At 45.7% G+C, this 12,993-nt stretch overlaps 1 pseudogene; it reads left to right on the top strand.

The window, feature by feature from the left end:
• Window positions 1-9,995: 9,995 nt before the first annotated feature.
• Window positions 9,996-10,928, top strand: LOC127212348 (heterogeneous nuclear ribonucleoprotein A1-like; annotated as a pseudogene).
• Window positions 10,929-12,993: the final 2,065 nt, after the last annotated feature.

Below are 12,993 nucleotides of genomic sequence, written 5' to 3'. Positions count from 1 at the left end.
GTGTATTTGTGTGTGTGTATGTATGTGTATATGTCTGTGTGTGTATGTGTGTATATGTGTGTGCATTTGTGTGTGTGTATGTGTGTGTATATGTCTGTGTGTATGTGTATGTATATGTGTGTGTATTTGTGTGTGTTTATGTGTGTGTATATGTCTGTGTGTGTATGTGTGTGTATATGTCTGTGTGTGTATGTTTGTGTGTGTGTATGTGTGTGTGTATGTGTGTGTATATGTCTGTGTGTGTGCCTTCAAAGCAAGCAGCAGGTAGTAAATGGAGCTTGATAAGAAGAGACCCTTCTAAGCCATCAGGTGAATCACACTCTACCTCTGACAAGAATCTGGCTTCTCGTGATTACTGAGCATGAGAAAAATACGGACTTGAAATGCTAGCATGCCTCCTGTAGTCCCATCAAATAGGCATCCAGACATTTCCTTAACAAATAGATAATCAAGGTCTGGGGAGGTGCCTCAGAGGGTAGAGACGCTTGCTGCTGAGCCAGGCAGATTGAGTGTGATTATTGGAATCTATATGGTAGAACGAGAGAACCAACACCTGAAAGTTGTGCTCTGACTTCCACACCTGAGCCAAGGTGTAGGAACGCAAAACAAACACATGTAATAACAATTTAAAACCCAAATATGTGATCAAGAGATTTTAAAAAATTACAAGTTTATCTACTTGTGTGTGTGTCTGTATATGTGTGTGCGCGTGCATGTGCGCACATGTAAGGTCAGTGGGCAGCTTTTAGTAGTCAACTCTTTCTTTCTAGCATGTGAGTTCTTAGGACTGAATTTAGGTCATCAGGTTTGGCTACAAGTGCCCTTATCCACTGAGCCATCTAGTCAGCCCATGAGATAGAGGGAGTACTTTTAAAAACAGCTTTTAAATTCATTGTACAACATTGGTAATCGTGCTCTCGGTATTTGTGCTTTTTTCTTCCCCCCTTATTTTATAATTTAAAGAATTCATTTTCCATAAATCCCAATGAGATGTTTTCAAGTGTGGACTTTGAAGCCGCAATGAGTTAGACAGACAGACCTGTCTTTGTCCTAGCTATGTGATCTCTCTTTCTACCTCAGGTTTTTTTTGTTTTTGTTTTTGTTTTTAATGGAAATGACAAGACCAGGACGTAGTCCACAGTGGTAGAGCACGTTGCCCAGTATGCATAGGCTTAATACCAGTACTGGTTGAAAGTGAACTGAGGATAGCAGTAATCTACCTCCTTGGCTGTTGATGAGATAAGCTATGGACTAGGTGTCAGAAATTGGTGGTCATTATGTTGACAACAAATGGCAATGAAACATTTAAAAAGAGTGGTACTGGTGAGAGGTGGACCTTAGTGGTACCTAGAACACATGCTTAGCGTGTGAGAGCCTGGGTTTGGTCCCTAGCACCTTCCTACATGTTTGGCTTTAGCAGGCCTTCCAGCTGGAAAGGCAGTGACATGTCAGTGTGACCCAGGACAAACTGCCCTTGGCTGGGGAATCTAAGGCAGACACGGGCCTCTTCATAACCTACCATCTGTGTGACCTTGGGCAAATGAGAACCCTTTCTGGTCTTTCTTCATCCATCAAAACAGAAAGGATGAGACTTAGGCCTCCAAGACCTTCCTAGTTTGAATATTCTGTGCAGTCTTGAAGTGTGAAAGGGGCAGGGAGCCTGCCCTCAGTCCGTTCACCTTTTTTGGCCTGGACCTACAAGACTGGCCATGCATGCTCTCTGGCCAGCAGTGTGGCTGCAGCAGCGGTCAGAGCCCTTTACAGCCATCGAGTTGAAAGAGTGAGGTTATCTTTCTGGACTTAGGTCCGAGAGATTGCAGACAAGGAAGTCTAGATGCCACGTGCATGGGTCAGCTGGCTACCTGGCCCCTTCCTGCTCCTCTGGTAGGATAGTGTGGCACTGAAGAGCAGTGATAAGCAAGCTGATTGTTTCTTTGATTCTGTGGTACAAATAAGTCCTGGGGTGAAGGAAGCCTCGTTAAAGACTTCTAAGACATTTTCCACTGGGCTGCGTGGTTCAGGCAGCCAGTCTTGGTTGCAGATTTCCGCCTTTCCCTGTGCATTGCCACCTGTCTCGTTGTCAGCTGTTCGCCTTTTTTCTTGCTCCACAAACTCCACGGTTTGCCGTATCCAAATGCTGGAGTTTCAGAATGCCCAGGGCTCTCTCTGATAAATGAAACTGTGGGTTATTTGAGTCCCCCCCCCACCCCCCCAGAATTTCTAACCTGAGTATTCTGTTCGCTGGGGGGCCTTTCCAGATGGACCTGGCATTGGTTTTTAAAAAAGCGGTCACTCGGACACCAGCTGGGTTTGCCGCCTTTCTAGCTGTTCGGTGGTTCTGGTGTTCTGTCTTACAGTGTCCAGGGAGGGAGCAGTGCCTACTGCCTCCTGTGGTGTCCCTTCTATGTTGCTGATGTGGCAGCCATCCTCTGTGATCTCCTCTTGTGAACTCTTTGCATCCACCAGCCAGGTCTAATAGTTGCTGTATACAATTGGCCATCTGTATTCACAGTTTTGCTTCCTTGGGGGGCCAGTGAACTGTGGATTGAAAGTTATCTCTTCTTCTAACATGTATAGATTGTTTCCTGGCTGCTGTTGACTACATAAAAATGGATAACGAGTGTGCACATAGGCTTGCACAGGTCACACACACGGATAGTACACCACTGACTATGAGTTTAAGATCTGTGAAGGTTAAGGAACCTGCAGGCCTCTGACACTGAGAGATGATTGAATTTCCAACTTCACTTTGTTCACTGGAGGCCTATTCTGCTCCTGAGATACCACCTGCTATAATCCTCCATGCCCAGCTCAAACAAAGTCTTTCTGAAGCCTTTGATAAGCCCTGGCATCCTACTGCTGGCCTTTCTCATCAATCACTTGCCCCCAGGCATCGTGCCTACTGTGTGTTTCTATGTGTGAGTCTCAGTGTTTCCTGTCTGACTATAAAACCAATTGCGACAGGAGTCCTGGTTTGGGCTACTTTGTAGGGAGCGTAGAGTACAGAGCCCATGTGTTACTTGATTACATATTTTGCTAATAAATGACCAGAAGTCCTTCTAGTGCCCGACGTCTCTGTAAAGACTAGCAGTGGCATGCTCCCATGTGCTGTGCATGGCTTGCATTGGAAACCACTGGGATGCAGGGATGGGAGGTTAAGGTTGCTGAGAGGGCAAGTCCTTCTGTATCAAGGCCACTCTTTGAACCACTCTGAAGAAGTTGTTTCTTTCTGCCAGGAGAGATGAGTGGCATTCCTCATGGAATCTGAGTCTTTGGATTGACAGACATCTGGAAGTGTTTGTCTGGGCTCTGGCAATGCACATCTCACCCACATAGCGCCGACTCCCGAATGGCTAAACCAGCTGTCCCGGTGCAGTGATAAGGGGCTTCTAAGCTGTGGAAAGCTGACACTGCTGCTCAACACCACTCTCCCATCCACCAACGTCACCCTGCTTGTGCTGAGTGCAGGCCACTCTCAACAGTTGCTCTTGTAGTGACTTAAAAAAAAAACCTTGACAACATAGGTGGCTTTTAAATTCTCCTACTGTGCTGAATGTTTCAAGCTGCCTCCTCCTTCTGAGTGCAGTACTTGCTGATGACATCTGACTGAGCACTGCAGAGCTAGTGCTCCCTAGGCTTGCCAGCTCATGGGGAAAGATGGTCACTGCGGTGCAGATGCAGCGCCGGGCCATTCAAGTCACCTAAACTAGCGGCTCTCAGCCTTGCTAATGCTGCCACCCCTTGTTGTGGTGACCACCCCCCCCTGTGCCCCCCAACTTTATAACTGCAATTTTGCTGCTGTTAAGAATATCTGTAAAAATCTGATATGCAGGATATCTGATCTACTACCCACAACCTACAAGGTGAGAACCTCTGACCTAAAGCCTAAGCTTCCATTTGGGTCTGTTTGTTCTGAGGGCTTGATATCCTAGTCTATGTAAATTCTTTCACACAGAATGACAATGACTTCGTAGCTGTGCCACATCAGAGCGGTGCTGTTGATCTTTGCATTTTTTTCCCCAGCCATCTTGCAACTGCAAAGCTCCTTTTAATATGTGTCGCGGTGGAGCCACAGCCTCATTCATAGGCTCCTGGAAAGGCTGCCTTTCAGTCCTCTGAGCCGTATTCATCTTTCTTAGATTTATTTCCTTGTGTGCGACTGTCCTACCCTTTCCAAATTGGCCAGCGTGTTGCATTTATCATCCTTAACTGCCGCTTTTGGTTTGAAGTTAGCCACAGGTCCTGCGCGCCACCGTTCTTTAGTTGATAAAAATGGGTGTCCTCTCCCCGCAGACTTCAGGTGGACAGTAAGCAGCTCCGGCAGAGTGAAGAAATGGCTACTGTTTGTACCAGCACCTGACTCTTACCCCTTCTTGTTACAAGGACGTACGCTGTATTCATTTTGCCTCTCACCGCTCAGCAATGTGGGGCCGTTGAGGGCACTGTTGGTTCCAGGTCTTTCTCTTTGAAGTTCTTGCATACCAGCCCCCCACCCCCACTCCATGATCTCTCGAATATCAATCAAGAGCAACATGGTAAGCCTTCTGTCTAGAAGGTGTAGGCTCTGCTTTTGGAGACTGTAGTGGCATATGCTTATCTCTGACTCTTCTGTTATTCTCTGCAGTTCCCTGGGGATTATACAAAATCCACCCCCACCCCACCCCCAGGGACTCACATATGCTAGCAAGTGCTTGGAGTAGCATGCAGTTATATCCCCATGCAGTTATAGCATGCAGTTATATCCCAGCCCCATTCTCTTCTTTCTGATCAGAAAACCACCCCTCTCTGAATAAGACACAGTCCAAACAGAGTTCTCCTCGCTTCTTTGCCATTCTTCTGTCCCTATCATCCTCACAAAGCTCCTGTCCTTGACACTCTGGTTTTAAAACTCAATTTTTTTTTTGTTGGAAAAACTCAGGTTATTTGGCCATCTGTCTGTTTGTCTGTCTGACCCAACTCTTAAGAGTATAGTTCACTCATTTTTTGTTCTTGAAAGTGGGCCAGGAACAGAAAAAAAAAAAAAGAAAAAAAAAACCACCAGTCATTTTTTTGTTTTTGGTTTTGATTGTTTTCAGACGGGGGTTTCTCTATGTAGCCCTTGCTGTCCTGGAGCTCCTCCCGTTGTAGACCGGGATGGCCTTGAATTCACAAAGATCCACCTGCCTCTGCCTCCCGGGTGTTGGGATTAAGGGCGTGTGACACTATCCTGGCTCAAGTCATTCTTTGTATCCATGTCAGTAGTAAGTTTGGGGTCCGGAGGCCTGACTCACTGCATATGATGCCTTCTCAGGCCTCCCTAGTATCAGTTTCCATTGCAATGGAAGGTCTGTGGTCATCGAATGGGTGTGATTCCTTATTAGTTTGTTTTGAGACAAGGTCTCTAGTAGCCCGAATTGGCCTTAAGCTCAGCGTCTGAAGCTAACGATGCTCTTGGACTCCTGGTCCTCCTGCTTGCGCCCAGGGAGGATGTTTTAGGCTTGGTTTAACCGTGAATGAAGTTTGGTGGTGGTAGGTTCAGATGGCGTGAGGTGATGAAAACCAAAGTTCAGGTTTACGGCCGTGGCAGAGCGCAGCCTGGATCCCTCGCGCTTCAGAGGGCCACTCTTGCATGCAACTCACTTAGCCCTCAAGTGCTGCTTTTCGGAGCTGCCAAGCTTTCAACTCGTCAGAAATTCTCAGGAATCAGGGTTCTGGAAGTTTCTTTTATATCAGCCAGTTATCCCAGCCCCCCAGAGACTGAACAGGTTTCCTGTGGGCCACTCCTTATTCTCAGAGGCAAAGGACAATGTACAAGACCTATTTACTAGGGCTTTGTCAGAGTAGTGGATCGAACCCAGGGCTTCACACAAACAGGGTACATGTTCTACCACTGAGCTACAGCTGGAGCTCCAGATTAGGTTTTTAACTGTTGTTGTTGGATGCGTATCCATCCATGCTCACAGGCAGAGAGAGACTAGAGGAAGATGCCAGGGGCTTGTATGAATCTTTGCCTCATTCCTTTGAGATAGCATCTTCCACTGGACCTGAGTCTAGGGTGCTCACGGGCAAGTCTCAGCAATCCTGCCATTTCCATCATCCAAGCACCAGGGCTTATTGGTGCTTTGTGTGGATGTGAGAGGCTTAAACTCTGTGCTTCTTGTTTGCACAGCAAGTGCTTTTACCCCCTGAAAATAGAAGTGCTTCTTTCAGTAGTGTGTTTCTTGTCATATGAGACACTCGCAGGACCATCAATAAATTCAAAGCTTACTCATTGAAGGGAAAACAAGAGTGCAGGCCTTGTTGTGGTTGTTATTGTTGTTTTGTTTGCTTGTTTGTTTTTTGAGACAGGATTTCTCTGTGTTGCCCTGGCTGTCCTGGTACTTGATTTTGTAGATCTGGCTGGCCTCGAACTCACAGTGATCCACCTATTTCTGCCTCTCTAGTGCTGGGATTAAAGGCGTGCCATGCAGTACCACTCCCGGCTGTGAAGGCATTCTTGATGTTTAGTTCAAAGGTCAAAATTTGGACAAAAACTTTTTCATTATGAGAAAACGCCTTCGCGTTGTTTAATTTTTAGACTTCTTATTTATCTATTTATATTTTTAAATAGTTTAATTAATTTATTCAGATCACAACTCAATTGTTATCCCCTCACTTGTATTCTCCCATTCCTCCCTCCCTCCCACTTTCATCCTATTCTCCTCCCCTAGGTCTATGACCGAGAGGGACCTCCTCCCCCACTATATGGCCATAGGCTATCAAGTCTCATCTTGGTAGCCTGTCTATTCTTTCTCTGAGTGCCACCAAGCCTCCCCATCAAGGGGAAATGGTCAAATTAGCCTTCTTATTTAAATGTGTTTAAAATGTTACAATGATTTGACCAATGGGGACTGTGCTTGCTTCACAGGAGCAGCAGAATAGCTACTGAAAACACCGGATTATCTCTGGCCATACCACCCCGAACATGCCTGATCTCGTCAGAAAATTCCGGATTAACTTTGCAGTTTGCTTCCTTCTTTAACAGACACCGGGCCGAGCTAGAGGAAATTCAAGCCTCGTCTTGGTAGAATGCTATGTATACTTTGGAGATTGATGTATTAGAAAAGTTTTGTTTGTTTCTAGTTTATTATATGCGTATGAGTGTTCTGCCTGCATGTATGTATGTGTACCATGTGTGCGTGGTGCCTGTGAAGGCCAGAAGAGGGCACTGGATTTCTTGGCCCTGGAGTTTAGACCGGTTGTGACTTGGAATTCGGGTGCTGAGAACGGAACCCAGGTCCTCTGCAAGAACCACCTTTCCAGTCCCTAGAAGAGGCTTTTAAATCTTAAAAAGAATACTACTTTGGTGTCTATCTGTCTGTCTGCATGCATTTCTATGTATAAGTGTGCACTGTGGTGTTTATGAGGAGGTCAGAGGGCAGCTTGCAGGAGTCAGTTCTCTCCTTCCATCATGTGGGTCCTGGGTTTTGACCTGAGGTCACTCAGGCTCAGTGGCGAACACTTTTACCCGGTGAACGATCTCTCTGGCCCAAGAGTTAGGTTTTCTTTCTCCTTTTGCATTCATGGCAGGAATCTTTATTCTTTAAAAAATATTTATCCATTTATTTTTATGTATACGAGTGCTCTATCTGCATGTACACCTGCACACCAGGAGAGGGCATCAGATCACTTTATAGATGGTTGTGAGTCACCACGTGGTTGCTGGGAATTGAACTCATGGCCTCTGGAAGAGCAGCCAGTGCTCTTAGCTATTGAGCCATCATGCCAGCCCAGAATCTTTATTCTTATTAGCTGTCGTTACACAGAAGTGAACCAGCAGCAGGAGAAACAGGAAGTAGGTCAGCTATCTGCCCTAAATGGAGTTTGAAACAGTCTTGTAGCTGCGAGTTGGATCTGACTGCTGGTGACTTGACAGCTTGTAAGAAGACGGCTTTAAAGGAATTTTCACCCCGAGGACGGCATGGGCTGGGTCAGAATTAAAATTTGGATGGAAACTGTGGGTTCTGTTACCTCTCTGGGCCCTGATGACATCATCTAAAATCCAAGGGTTTGGGGCCATCCCATCCCACTGTGCATTCTCTGCCTCAAGTCCTTCTGTCCCCTCCCACCAATAGCTAAGGGATGGATGCTGATGGTTGACTTAGGGCATCCTCTGTGCTAGGCAAGCACTCTACCCTGGCTACATTTCCAGTCCCCCTTTTACTTTGTTTTTTATCTTGAGGCAGGGTCCCACCTAGCCACCTAGACTGGCCTCAAGCTCACTTTACAGACAAGGCAGGCCTTGAACTTGCAGTCCCCTGGCTTCATCCTCGAGAGCATCTGGGATACAGGTCCACAGCACCAAGGCCTGGCTCCATTTTTCAAGCTGTGTGGAGGAAGGATGGTGCCTTAAGCCTCCTGTGGGTTACTATCCCTTGCCTAATTCCCTGACTACACTTAGACACTTGGCTACATGCTACACGTTCAGGAAGCTGAGGCTGTAGATGGTAGGTGGTCCAGCGTTGCATCTTCATAGGGGAAAAGGACTGTTGGTTCCCAGGGTCTATCCCATTTCAGCAGATCATGGCGCCGTTGTCAGAACCCTTCTTGGGCAGCCAGCTGGAATGAGCCTAATATTCTAGCAATGACTTTAATTGACATCTAAGAGACTGGAGATGGATATTCATTTTATTTTAGCAGTGGAACTTACTGTACCTCACTCCCCTTAGGCTGAGTGGAAAACGTGCCCTGAAATGTTTGATAAATATTAATTTTCAACTAAAGTAAGAACATTTAATAATAGTTCACTCTATTTTTCTCTTCCTTCCTTCTTTCTTTCTTTCTTTTTTTTTTTTTTCTTTTCACCACCTTCAGCCAAGTTTTCTCTAAAACAATGTGGTTTTCTATTTTATACAGGTTCGCACTTTGTAGCCCTGGCTGCCTGGAGCTCATGATGTAGACCTGGCTGGCCTTGAACTCATAGAGATCTTCTTGCCTTTGCCTCCCAAGCGTTGGTATAAAAGGCGTGCACCACCTGCACCTGGAATAACAAATTTCTAAAACCTAGTTTATCAGGTGGTTCCTCATGATTAATATAAAAGATGACAAGGAGCCACATCTTAAAGCATGGCATCCCTTTATGTTTTTTGGATATCTCAAGCTGGAGATATTCTGTTCTGTGGCTACTTAAGACATGGGCTTGGGGGGGGGGTGGGTAGGGCCAGGAACCTGGTATTGCTCTATTTGGTGCTTTTGGGGTAGGGCTTCAAAAGTCTCTAGTCATCTAGAAGTTCTTTCTAAAGCTTTTCTGTTCCATGGAGGTTTGTTTTTGTTTTTGGCGCGCGCGTGTGTGTGTGTGCTGATTTTTGAGCCTTCATTGAGGTTGGCTAATGCTTACATAGAGGGAGACATATGCTGGGTTCTGGAGGATCCACAACAAGAGACCTCCAGCTCACTCTTGGCTTCGCAGTGCTGCTGCGGAGTTAGCCACTGTGCTGGCTGCTGTTGGGTTGATGGTGATGGGGACGTGGTGTGTGCAGGGTGCTCTCAGCAGCCTGTGTGAAGCCATGCCTGATAGAATAAGCATCAAACGTGGCTTGTCCTTTCTCTACTGTGGTGTTGTAAATGTAGTCTGTATTTCAGTACGTGGCTGCTTTCGTGACAATAGGGAAACAGGAATGCGGGGCTGGACAGATGGAGTAGTGGTTATGAGTGACTGCAGCTCTTGCAGAGAATTGGGGTTCTGTTCCCAGCACCCATATCAGCTACCTCACAACTGCCTGTAACCCGGTTCCAGGAGATCTCACACCCATTTCTGGCCTCTGCGGAGACCTTCACATCTGTGCACAGATAGTCACATAGGCTTACACACGCACATAAATAAATACAAACAAGAATTTAAAAGAAACAAAAAGAAAGACAACAGTGAGGAAACATTGTAGTAAAAAAAACCTGGATACACTCGCCTGTTTACTCCTTTCTGGTGGCTGACACGTCTGAGATAGCATCGCTTGAAGGCTCCCCATCGCCCTGCTGTCATGTCTAAGTCAGAGTCTCTCAAGGAGCCAGAACAGCTGCAGAAGCTCTTCATCGAAAGGCTGAGCTTCGAAACAACTGATGAGAGCCTGAGGAGCCATTTTGAGCAATGGGGGACACGACAAAACACCAAGAGATCCAGGGGCTTGCGGTTTGTCACCTACGCCACGGTGGAGGAAGTAGATGCTGCTATGAATGCCAGACCACACAAGGTGGATGGAAGGGTTGTGGAACCCAAGAGAGCTGTGTCAAGAGAAGATGCTCAGAGACCAGGTGCCCCCTTAACTGTGAAGAAGATCTTTGTTGGTGGTATTAAAGAAGACGCTGAAGAACATCACCTACGAGACTACTTTGAGCAGTATGGGAAAATTGAAGTGATTGAAATCATGGCTGACAGAGGCAGTGGCAAGAAGAGGGGCTTTGCTTTTGTCACCTTTGATGACCATGACTCTGTGGATAAGATTGTTATTCAAAAATATCATGCTGTGAATGGCTACAATGGAGAAGTAAGAAAAGCCCTATCAAAACAAGAGATGGCTAGTGCCTCGTCCAGCCAGAGAGGTCGGAGTGGCTCCGGAAACTTTGGTGGTGATTGAGGAGATTGGTTTTGGTGGCAATGACAATTTTGGGCGAGGAGGAAACTTCAGTGGTCGTGGTGGCTTTGGTGGCAGCCGTGGTGGTGGTGGATATGGTGGCAGCGGGGAAGGCTATAATGGATTTGGTAACGATGGAAGCAATTTTGGAGGTGGTGGAAGCTACAATGACTTTGGCAATTACAACAATCAGTCTTCAAATTTTGGACAATGAAGGGAGGAAACTTTGGAGGCAGGAGCTCTGGCCCTTACGGTGGTGGAGGCCAGTACTTTGCTAAACCACGGAACCAAGGTGGCTATGGAGGTTCCAGCAGCAGCTATGGCAGTGGCAGGAGGTTCTAAATTACATACATGACAGCCAGGAAACAAAGCTTAGCAGGAGAGAGAGCCAGAGAAGTGACAGGGAAGCTACAGGTTACAACAGATTTGTGAACTCAGCCAAGCACAGTGGTGGCAGGGCCTAGCTGCTACAAAGAAGACATGTTTTTAGACAATACTCATGTGTATGGGCAAAAAGAACTCCAGGAACTGTATTTGTGACTAACTATATAACAAGTTATTTTAGTTTCTGTTCTGTGGAAAATGTAAAGCATTCCAACAAAGGGTTTTACTGTAGACCTTTTTTCACCCATGCTGTTGATTGCTAAATGTAATAGTCTGATCATGACGCTGAATAAATGTGTCTTTAAAAAAAAACCTGAGCACTTCATCTGAACTCATAAATAAACCTTGAGAAATCTCTTTCAGATCTTAGGATCCCAACACAAACTGGGGTTTTTATTTTTTCTCCTCCTTCAAACCTTTACACGCGATTACTCATTGCCCATACTTTTAAAACCTTCAAAGGTGGGCTTAGAAATAAACGCAGTCATTACAGTAGCTATTTGAGGAGGAGAAAAAGTTAAATATTATCAAACAGAATTATGTATAATAGTTTAGGTTGGGGATTGTAGCCCTGTGGTAAATGCTTGCCTCGCATATGCAAAGCCCTGGGCTCATTCATTGGCAGCACACACATAAACATACTAATGAAAACCCCAACCAATTTAAGCTTATTCTGACAGTTGCTTATGTATAATGGCTTTACATTTAAGTTTACATGGAAGGCTGTGGAGATGGCTCAGCGGGGATGGGGATGAGGTGGGGGGGGGTGCGGGGGAGGGGAGAAGAGTGTACAAGGAACATCTACTTTTGTATTTTCCTGACCTCAAATGCTTGCGAACTCAATCAGTTGTACAGATTCTGGAGGTGTCTGGTAAAGATCCTGGTGACTCTCTTGGTGTGCCAAGAGTGAGCTGATTACTATGTTTTTGTTGTTGAGGGGGAGCACCCCAGTCCAGGACTAAGCACTCCATTGGCACGTGCGCTGAAGGCCAAGGCCGCAGTTTAAGGCAAAAGAAAACAAGGGAAGGCCATCGGCACTGTGCTATCTTGTCTTGGTGACAGTAAGGGGCATGGCTGTGGATACAAGGACTACACTCTGCTTTCCATGTGTTTTGGGGCACAGGGTGACATGAACAGATTAGTAACTTAAAACAAGAACACAAAATCTTTCTCGCCACAGTAAACATGGCTGAACTCATGGAGCACTGAAAGTCGCACGAATTCTAGAAGATGCTAACGGAGTGAATCACCACCTCGAGTGTTGTTTTCACAGGAAGTGTATCACGTCTCAATAATTTCCTTAGCATCTTTTTTCCTGCCAGGTGCCTGTTTTCTTCTTGTTGCTAACTTCTTCCTGTAGAATTCCAACTATGTGGTCGGCTTCCCTCAGCTGATGGCCTTTCACAGTTCCTCTTTTGCGTTCTTCAGAGTGAATGGCGCACAGTGGCATGTTTGTTTGTCTATGAGAGAGCTATTTTGGACATGTCCAGTCAGGATGCGTTTGTCTGGAGACTGGATCTTTATGGACCCAGCACGTAGGATTTTCCAAAGGGATTTGCAAATGTGGCTTGGACAGATTATGGCTAAGGCTGGATTTACATGAAGCGTTGTTCCCAGTGTCCTCTGTGGAGAGATTAGGGATGACTTTTGCTTTTCTATTATTATGTGTGCATTTGGATGTAAACTAAGCAGTGGTTATTTTATAATAGACATGAGATTCCTTGAAATGAAACACATCAGAGACCATTTTTCTTTTTCTTTTTAACATTTATTTTGTTTATTTTTTGAAGACCTCATAATGTCAATACTATGTTTACATCACTTCTACTACCCTTCAATTTCTCCCGTGTCACCCTTCTCACTCCCTCTCAAATTCATGACCCTTTCTTTAATTTGTATTGCCACACACACACACACACACACACACACACACACACACACACACACACACATGCAGTCACATAAAAATACAACCCAGCCAGGGATTAGATAACCTGTCAGGGGGCTAGACCCCAGAGAACAC

Source organism: Acomys russatus, chromosome 30 (assembly GCF_903995435.1).
Source record: "Acomys russatus chromosome 30, mAcoRus1.1, whole genome shotgun sequence".
NCBI classification, from domain to species: Eukaryota; Metazoa; Chordata; class Mammalia; order Rodentia; family Muridae; genus Acomys; species Acomys russatus.
The sequence above is the reverse complement of the archived record's forward strand: the minus strand, read 5'-3'. Positions and strand labels throughout refer to the sequence as shown.